Raw genomic sequence first — 9,922 nt, 5'->3', positions numbered from 1 at the left:
ATTTATTGAATGCCTTCTCTGAATTGACATTGCACTTGATCTTACAGATTTAGCTGTGATCAAGATAAACAGAGTCTAGTCTTTATGGAACTAATATTCCAGTGGAAGGGACAAGCAAGAAATAAATACCAGAATCTCTAGTTATCTTGCAGAGATGCTATGATGGAAAACAAAAACAAAAACCTGGTGATATGAAAGAGTAATTGGCTGGAGCTGATCAGATGTGAGGATCCTCATTTAGATAAGGCCTTGAACTGAGCTCTGAAGGATGAGAATGAGGCAGCCATTCTGAGGGGAGAGCCCTCCCTAGCATGTGCAAAACGGCTTGACGTGGTCAAAGAGAAGGCCGTGGCCCACGTGGCTGGAGTCTAGTAAACTGAGGAATTTGGGTGGGGGAGAGGAGCTGGCTTTTGAATGGAGGATTCTAGAATTTGATTCATATTTCAGGAAGGTCATTGTGTTTGCATGGCCAAGGTGAGTGGGGATGCGGATTACCAGGGGTGGAGGGAAATCTTTGGAAGCTTTGAGAGAGACATTAATGGTTTGGATCAGGAAGGTGGTGCTGAAGTAGAGAAAAGGATGTGTTTGGAAGTAGAACCAACAGGGTTTGCTGATAATGGACAGAGAAAGGGAGAGAAATTCAGGAAGACTCCTAAGATTTGGCTTGAGGGCATGGGTGGTCAACTGGTGCCTCTTAGTGAAACGGGGAAGAATGGTAGAGAAACAGATCTGGAAGAGGCACATTAAACCATGCCCTTTCACACCACCATAAGGAAAAAATAAATAAAATTTAAAGGATCACAATACTCAGGTTGGAGAAGATGAACAGCAACTGGACCACGGACTGTTTCGGAAGACTGTTTGGCATTAATTCCCCAAACTGAATATTCACAGTTCCCATGAACTCTTCACTCTCCTCCTCCCCCCAAGTCCCTTCGCCCTGAGAACTCCAGAGGCTGGTCCCTTGCCTGCCAAGCACAAGTGGCCTGTCACCCGCTTACCGGAGCGGCACCAGGACGAGTGTGACCCCAGCCCCCTGCACTCGTGTGCACTGCGGGAAGGGCCAGGCCTCGATCTCCCGGGTTAAATCGTCCTGGCCCCTCTCCAGGGCTTTAATTCCTCGGGCGCAGGATGCAGGCTAATGCGGGCCCGCCCCTCGTCCGCCCAGTGGCCGAGGATGCCGCCGAATGCCTGTAGTTCCCATTTGTACCACGTGGGGCCGCTATTAAAGCACCGCGGGGATCCAGCCGCTCAAAGCCGAGCCGCGGCGCCCGAGCTCGCACCGTTCCCACCCGGCGTCCCGGAGTCACTCAGGGCTGTCAGCCTATTACCGTTACCAGCGCTGTTGACTGTTGAGACTAGTTCAAGGTCAACGCAAAGATTCCAGGCTTACTGGCTAGAGAACTTTTTGTTCCCCCTCCGAACACGCCGCTGTCAGTACCTACTGTGGATGCCAGTGTATTTAAAGCCGCTTTGTACAAAAACAACTTTGCCCCTTCCTCATTTTATGATTTTGAAGTATTAAGATAAATGACAAAAAAAGTTTAAAATATGAGAAACAATAGCAGAACTTTGAACCTTTTGAAACCAAAAGGTAGGTCAAAATTATCAAAGGAAACCTGTGTATGTGTTTATATTTATATATATTTATATTCATCTAAATGTAACAAAGTGCCCAATTTAAAAGCACTTTTTAAAAAATGAGACTGAATGTAGAATACAATAAATTAAAAAGTATCTTTTATGTTAAGGTCACGTTGCAGCCTATACATATATGACATACAGACTAATCCCAAGGAAAAATAAAAAGGGCAAACTTTTTAAAATCACAAATCGTTTTTTCAATTAAAACTTTTAAAAAATGTTTGAGGTAATTGTTGATTCACATGCAGTTGTAAGAAATAATACCCAGAGATCATCTGTCCTCTTTACCCAGGTTCCCCCAATGGTAACATCTTGCAACATTTAACAGTACAATATTATAACTAGGATATATTGGTAGAGTCGAGATAAAGAAAGATTCCCAGTCTTCAGTTGCCCATGCCCATACTTTTCTCTCACCCTCACTCCCTCCTTACTCTCTGGCCATCACTAATCTGTTCTCCATTTCTGTAATTTTGTCATTTCAAGAATCCTGCATGAATGGAATCTATTGTATGTTATTTTGGGGGATTGCCTTTTTCATTCAGCAGAATACTCTTGAAATCCATCCACATTGTTGCATGTGTCCATAGTTCATTTCTTACTGAGTAGTATTCCACGGCTTGGTTATTCATCTATTGAAGTGCATCTGGATTGTTTTCAGTTTGTGGGTAAAACAAATTAAGATGCTATGAACATTCATGTACAGGTTTTTGTGTGAAGATGTCTTCATTTCTCTGGGATAAATGCCCAGGAATACAACTGCTGAGTTGTGTGGTAATTGCATGATTAGTTTTTTTCCCCAAATAACCCATATATTTTACAAGGGAAATTTGATTTGGACAATAAATATTAAATATCATACATCAATGCAATATTCTATTGTTTATTAAGTTATCAGGATTTAAATATGTTAAACATACCTTCTCATATCTAGCTGGCAAAAGAGGTGGGTAATAAATACTGACATAGCCAACTAATTTTCATTAAGTACAATTAATAAGTGAGAAGTAAAACCTATATCTTTTATTTATATACGATCATAGCAAAAGGAAATGATCCAAAGACTATGATAGTTAGCTTTCCTTTGGTCTCACTGTCATATGTCCTCAACTTGTGAAATAAACACGCAGGAGAGTAAGAAACAACATACTTAAGACAGAAAAAATAAAATGTTATCCAAAGTACTAACAAATGAAACAAAAGCCTACTTATTCAGTTTTTCATTAGGAACAACTTGCAACTCTTAAAATATTTGCAGTAGTTTCTTTCAGAAAATCCGCAGCTCCACTTCGAATCCCAGTTTATTTATAGGTGACAATCTGAGAAAGCATGATGTTCAGTAATAACTTCTGGTTTATAGTTTAGTGCAATTGCAACAACAGTACTAAAATAAGCCAAATGCATTTCTGGTTGATCATGGTCAACAGTAGCACAAGTACAAAAAGCAGTATATTATTATCATTTTTTAAGTTTTTGTCATTTAAGGTAAATTTGAATACCAAATCAGTTAAGTCACGTTATTATATGTTTCAGAAATGGCAGCCGTGAGGGACTTTCCTGGCTGTCCAGGGGTTAAGACTCTGCGCTTCCACTGCAGGGACACCAGTTCGATCCCTGGTCGGGGAACTAAGATCCCACATGCTGCCCATTGAGGCTAAAAAAAAAAAAAAAAATGACAGCCATGAAATCAGTTTTTGGATGAATATGAATAGGGTTTTTTTCTTTTGAGAATTAAAACCAGTGTAGGTATATATTTCATTTGAACATATTGACCTGAAACAAATAGACAGCCAGATATTTCTTCAACAAAGATGGGTTTATTTAGAGTCAATAGAGAATTGCAATTCAGGGTTTGTACAAGTGCCCACACAGCAAGGGAAGGAGAACACTTTTATAGATGGAAAAAGGAAGTTGGGAGGGCTCTGGTAAACAAACAGCCCATGGTGTTTCGTTGGTTGAGTTCTTGCCAGGAAAGAAGATGAACTTTTCTTTTCCCTGTTGGGCTCTGCTATCCTCGCAGGGTGTGAGAGCTTCCTCTCTGGTCTCCCAACTTTATTGAGATTTCCGTTTATTAATTTTTTGCAAACATCACACTAATACTTTTCACTTTCAGAGCTTAAGTGAAATGAATGGCTATATTCATTTCCTCTGTTGTTTTCTCTTGCTGTTACTGGTTTGCTTTTGCCTCTTTTATTTACTTATCTGATAAAGATCAGAGTTACCTGGTTGTCGATGTGTCCATTCCTAAGAGCTGGGTCCAACCTCTAGATCTGGAACACGAATAGTGTGAGAAGAGGGGTGTGCATTAAGTGGCACTGCCGTCTGGTAGTAAGGAAGCTGCAGGATTTAATTTCATGCGTGTCACTGAAAACTCTCTGAAAGAGCAAATATTCTTGAGGTGAAACAGCATTATTAATTGGAAAAAAAAACTGCATAAGAAAGGAAGATCTGCCCACACTTTTCCATTCCTGTACCTGGTGAATGTGTCTTAATGCAGCTCTCAGGACTTTGGTTAGTTGATTCAGAAGAGCAAGAAGTCCCAAACAGGGCTTCCCTGGTGGCGCAGTGGTTGAGAGTCCGCCTGCCGATGCAGGGGACACGGGTTCGTGCCCTGGTCCGCGAAGATCCCACATGCCGCGGAGCGGCTGGGCCTATGAGCCATGGCCGCTGAGCCTGCGCGTACCGGAGCCTGTGCTCCACAACGGGAGAGACCACAGCAGTGAGAGGCCCACGTACCGCAAAAAAAAAAAAAGAAGTCCCAAACAGATGCTGCACATGAATTGATCTTCCATATGAACAAATTCCATTTAGCAAAGCATAAGGTTTGGATTCTGGATGGTCAAAGCAGACAAACGCAGACTTTGGCTTTTCTTCTCTGTCTTTGAATATAGTCACTTTGGTTAATGGCCCAGCTTATAAGAACCTGAAGAAGCAGCTCATATAGAAATTCCCAAGCTGGTTTCCAGAGTGGCTGTATCATTTCACAATCTTCCCAACAGCAACGCAGAAATAACCCAGTTTCTTGGTAAATTTTGTGTGTGTGTGTGTGTGTGTGTGTGTGTGGTGTGTGTGTGTGTGAGGTTTAAAAAAATAGAATGATGTGTGAAATAGGGAGAGTTGTTGATCAGAGGGTGAATCTGTGGGACTGCTGGAGGAAAAGCCATCCAGATGAGCTCGTAGAAATGGACTTTAAGTTAATAATCCCTGGAGAAGCCATTCAGGTCAGATTGACATAGAAGACAGGAAACATGAAGGACTTTGCGGAAAGCGACAGAACAATGAGAAAATAGAGAATGTGAACTAATTGACATTCTTTTAGTGAGTTAGTGGCCAAGAACAGGTGAGCATCTGACCAGAGAGATTTAAAGACTTGGGTCAACACTGCACTGGGCAGTGCCCTCACAATAGGGCCTCCATCTTGTGGGCGTGAGATAATAATAACAGCAAAAACTATTCAGCACATTTTTTTTTTTTTTTTGGTACGCGGACCTCTCACTGTTGTGGCCTCTCCCGTTGCGGAGCACAGGCTCTGGACGCGCAGGCTCAGCGGCCATGGCTCACGGGCCCAGCCGCTCCGCGGCTCATGGGATCCTCCCAGAGTGGGGCATGAACCCATGTCCCCTGCATCAGCAGGCGGACTCTCAACCACTGCGCCACCAGGGAAGCCCCTTCAGCACATTTTATCACTATTTTGCAGGTGAGGGAAACTGCAGCCCTGAGAGGACATATAACTTGCTCATGGCCACACAGATAGGAAGTGTTTCAAACCCAGGCATTCTGGCTACAGGGTCCATACCCCTAACCATCACCCAATATCATCTTAGTTCAGGTCGCTACAACCGAATACCATCAACTGGGTGACTTAAAAACCACAGAAATTTCTTTCTCACAGTTCTGGAGGTTGAGAAGTCCAAGAACAAGGTGTTGGCAGATTCAGATCTGGTAGGACCCAGTTCCTGGTTCATAGATGGTGGTCCTGTGTCCTCAGATGGTGGAAGGGGCAGGTGGCTCTCTGCGGTCTTCTGTATACAGGCAGAAATCGCATTCAGGAGGGCTTCACCCTGAGGATCTAATCACCTCTCAAGGGCCTCACCTGCTAACACCATCACACGGGGGATGTGATTTCATTATATGAATTTGTTGGGGGGGGGTGGACGCAAACGGTCAGTTTATGACACCAACTAACAGACATTTCAGAAGCTCCTGTTGGTGAAGTCAATGAACTTTGGCAGAGTTGGATCAGAACAAAATAAAGGATTTGCAAGTGAAATCATCAGGAAGAGAGCTTGTTCCTATTTTTCTTTTGAGAAAGTGGGGACCTTCAGACAATGGGGGAGCATACTGCCAGTTCAAAGGGGCTTCTGCAGCCCAGCAAACCACGATCCTAAACTTCTAACAGCAGAAAGTAGAAGGGTAGTTTGAACCACACGAAATCACTGTTGCCGCAGGTCCAAAACAGGTGGCGATTAGCAACTTCCTATGGCACAACCCTTTCCATCCATTTTGGGAGCAGCAGGCTGTGATGTATCATTACTCTCTCAGATTCTCTCTTGGTTTGAGTTGCATGAACTGTCTGAAGAGCTGAACACCAATCCAAGTCCAGAGCTGGAGGAGCACCTCACCTGGGCTGGGATGTGGCCCCAAAAGATGGTTAAAGCTCAGGCTGGTTCTGCTCAAGCAGCCATTTCCTTTCTCAAACGCTGACTCAGACAGGCTTGCTAAAGACCAATGCAAGTCTCCGATGCGGACAGGGACAGAAATATTGTTCTTTACCACCAAGTACTTTTGGGGGTGGGGGAGGGGTACAGTATCATCCTATAGTTGGTATACAGTATTAAGAGAAAATAGTTTTAAAAGTAGGACCTGGGGCTTCCCTGGTGGCGCAGTGGTTGAGAGTCTGCCTGCCGATGCAGGGGACACGGGTTCGTGCCCCGGTCCTGGAAGATCCCACATGCCGCGGAGCGGCTGGGCCCGTGAGCCATGGCCGCTGGGCCTGCGCGTCCGGAGCCTGTGCTCCGCAACGGGAGAGGCCACAACAGTGAGAGGCCCGCGTACTGCAAAAAAAAGAAAAAAGTAGGGCCTGGTTTTTCTCTTTTGCTTACTTATTTTTTGATGTCATCTTTGCTGCTTATGAGGAAACGCCATCAGTGACTGTACATGCTATTTCCAACTCTTTGTTAATGTCATTTCACACCTGGGAGAGGGACCAGACCAGGAAGCCCTGAGGCCTGAATCAGAGCCGGGAGCCACCCCTTGCCTTTCTGGGGCCTTGGTGCTCTTACGATGCCTTCGCCATGCCGAGGATGTACATCTGCCAGGCCCAGCTGGGCATGGTCCAGGAGTAAGTGCCCAGGGGCTGTGTTCCCCATCCCATCCTCAGCACAGTGCCGCAGATAGACCAGATTTGTCCAGCCGAACAATAGTAGCTCTGTGGACCTAATGATGAATTATGGAGTCAGGATCATTACATTACTAAATTGTCTCCCCTTTTTGTTAATTATTGTCATCCCATCATAATCTTGCAGAGGACTTTCATATGTCTTTGACTCTCAGAATAACTTTGTGAAGGTGATGGAGCAGGTATGATTACCTGAACTTTTAGGTGAGAAATAGAGTTTCAGAGAAGTGGAGTGCAAAGCAGAAACTATACTTCTACTCTTCTTACTTATTACAGCCAGAAAACCAGGTCCAGTTGAATACTATTTTAAGAGATGATCAGATTCCCAGTTAGAAACAAATATTTGAACTATGTCTATTTTTTTTATAGTGACCCTTTGACCATATAATTTTGAATTGATTGGAATTTTCACCCTTGTAATCAAGTCCATTAATCACAAATTGGTAAATTAGTAAATAGGTCTTATTAGCGGCGACTAATACTTAATCAATGTACCCTGTGGCCAGGTAACATTATTGTATAACAGAGTTAAAGAAGTTAATTAAGCCTTACTTAATCAACCACCTTTATGAGCATAGAAATGTAAACTCTTAAAGTTCTATGTCCTGAATTTAGTCTTTTACCTCTGAAGATTTAAAACAATACCAACTGCTTCTATGACAAATGTATGTAAAAAATATTCACTTTTTTCCTTATGTCTTATGGATTTTTCCATATTTAAATTATTGTTTCATTTACTAGCTTCTGACTCTTCCATGCCATTGTCTTTGTTACTCAGATTCTCAGTTTTTATGAGACAATTTCGAAACGCTGCAGAGAAAAAAAGGAGCTTAATCACCTTGCCTTCGCATCAGAAACCATTTCCCCTTTCGCCCTCCAGCCAAAAAACCTGAATAAACATGACACTATTTCTCTTGTTTATAGCCACAAAGAGAGAAAAACGTCCAGGAAATTTGGGGACACTGAGATGCGAGAGACATATATGATTGTTTCTGTTCTTACCCTGCAAAAGTAAAGATGTTAGCTTATCTTCACCAGCTTACCTAACTACTTACGAGCAAAAGAGATAATGAAGTATTACTAATTGGTGAGATTAAATCACAAAGAAGTAGATCATGATCCAAATTATATTGATACTTGTAGAAATGAAAGAGCTTACAGTTCTCAATTGCATCAAGTACTCACTCAGTATTTAGATTTATCTGTGGTCTTCCTAAGGTGGTCATTTTGAATGGGGTTCCTTAAAAGATACAAGTGAGGGACTTTCTTGGTGGCGCAGTGGTTAAGAATCCTCCTGCCAGTGCAGGGAACGCAGGTTCGAGCCCTGGTCCGGGAAGATCCCACATGCCGCGAAGCAACTAAGCCCGTGCACCACAACTACTGAGCCTGCGCCCGAGAGCCCGCGAGCCACAACAAGACAAGTCACCGCAATGAGAAGCCCGCACACCGCAACGAAGAGTAGCTCCCTTTCTCCACAACTAGAGAAAGCCAGTGTGCAGCAACGAAGACCCAATGCAGCAAAAAATAAATTAAAAAGATGAAAGTGAGTGTCCAGACACTTGGATGCAGACATTAAAGCAGAGTACAGACTCGCGCATGATGTCTTGGGTATCGGGGAAGATTCTGGAATCAGGAGTGAAAAGTCCTACGCCCCGCTCTAAGTCACTCTTCCTCTCTATGCCTCAGGTTCCTATCCTGTAAAGTGTGGGCGTTTGCGTTACATGCTCTGTAGACTCTAAAGGCACTCATAATCTACTATATAAAACTAGATTATAAAAATCTCTTTCCCTTCACACTATCCACTAAAAGCCTTGACCATTTTTCTAAAAATTATTTTCAGTTTTCTATTCTATAGAGGTAAGAAGTTATTTCTTTACTAAAAATTTCTATTCAAAGCAGAAAGTTTGAGCAGACCTCATTTATAGCCCTTAGATCTCACCTATATCAAGACTTTTATCTCAGTATGAGAGAAAACATAAAAGAATTTTATTCATTTCTTTCTACTCTTCTATGCCATCTAAAAGTATTTGAATGAAGAGACTCAGATTAAAAAACAAAATCAAAAACCGAAAAACCCCACTAAACCCTTGTGTGATAGGATTGGGACTGGGGAAGGGAGAATATGGATGTCCTAGGAGGTTATCAGAGGTCACGTAACATGCGTTTTTTTTTTAAAGTTCATTTATGTGGTTATTTGCCTCTAACAAAAATGAAAATTACATTTTATCTGGGTTATAATAGAGATGATCTTTATAATCACCAGCCGGAGTGAGATGCTTCCCTTCCCTTCCATCTATCTCCAAAGAAATGAAGGAAGGGGAGAAGGAGGGAAAGAAGGAAGGAAGGAAGGGAGGAAGGAGAGAGGGATGGGGTGGAAAGGAGTGGGGAGGAAGGAAGCTTAGTTCCCGGAGGGCTAGGGTCCCCTTAGCAGAAATACTTGATTTCTCCTCTGGCCAAACACCAGGGACCAGCACCCGGAGGATCAGTTCTTTGGGTACTAAGGATGCAGCAGTGAGCAAACCGGACACAAAATCTTGTTTTTATGGAGTGCAAGTTCAGAGTCTTTACTAGGTAAGTCAGAGTGTTGACTTGGGTGAATTTTGTTCCCAATATTGCCCTGTATTGCATTTTCCTAGTAGCAAATATTTTTAAATTTTTTCTTCTCTTCTAAAAATAAACATGATGTAGATCTGTCAACAGAACAGAAAAAAATTATTATCTAGTTTTTGTAATTTAATAAATGAGATTTGTTGTATTATGGTTTTTCACATGAGAGTTAATTTAGTTACTATTTTCTATTAATAAAAGGGTACAATTGTACTATATTTGAATTTTGTCTTTTTGAAATTTGACATTAAATCTTATCAATAGTACATGTAC

At 42.4% G+C, this 9,922-nt stretch overlaps 1 pseudogene; it reads right to left on the bottom strand.

Annotated features, from left to right (window-relative positions):
• Positions 1 to 3,737: 3,737 nt before the first annotated feature.
• Positions 3,738 to 6,940, bottom strand: LOC114895905 (annotated as a pseudogene).
• Between the last annotated feature and the right edge of the window lie 2,982 nt (positions 6,941 to 9,922).

Source organism: Monodon monoceros, unplaced genomic scaffold, assembly GCF_005190385.1.
Source record: "Monodon monoceros isolate NGI ecotype Baffin Bay Population unplaced genomic scaffold, NGI_Narwhal_1 Super_Scaffold_15, whole genome shotgun sequence".
NCBI classification, from domain to species: domain Eukaryota; kingdom Metazoa; phylum Chordata; class Mammalia; order Artiodactyla; family Monodontidae; genus Monodon; species Monodon monoceros.
The sequence above is the reverse complement of the archived record's forward strand: the minus strand, read 5'-3'. Positions and strand labels throughout refer to the sequence as shown.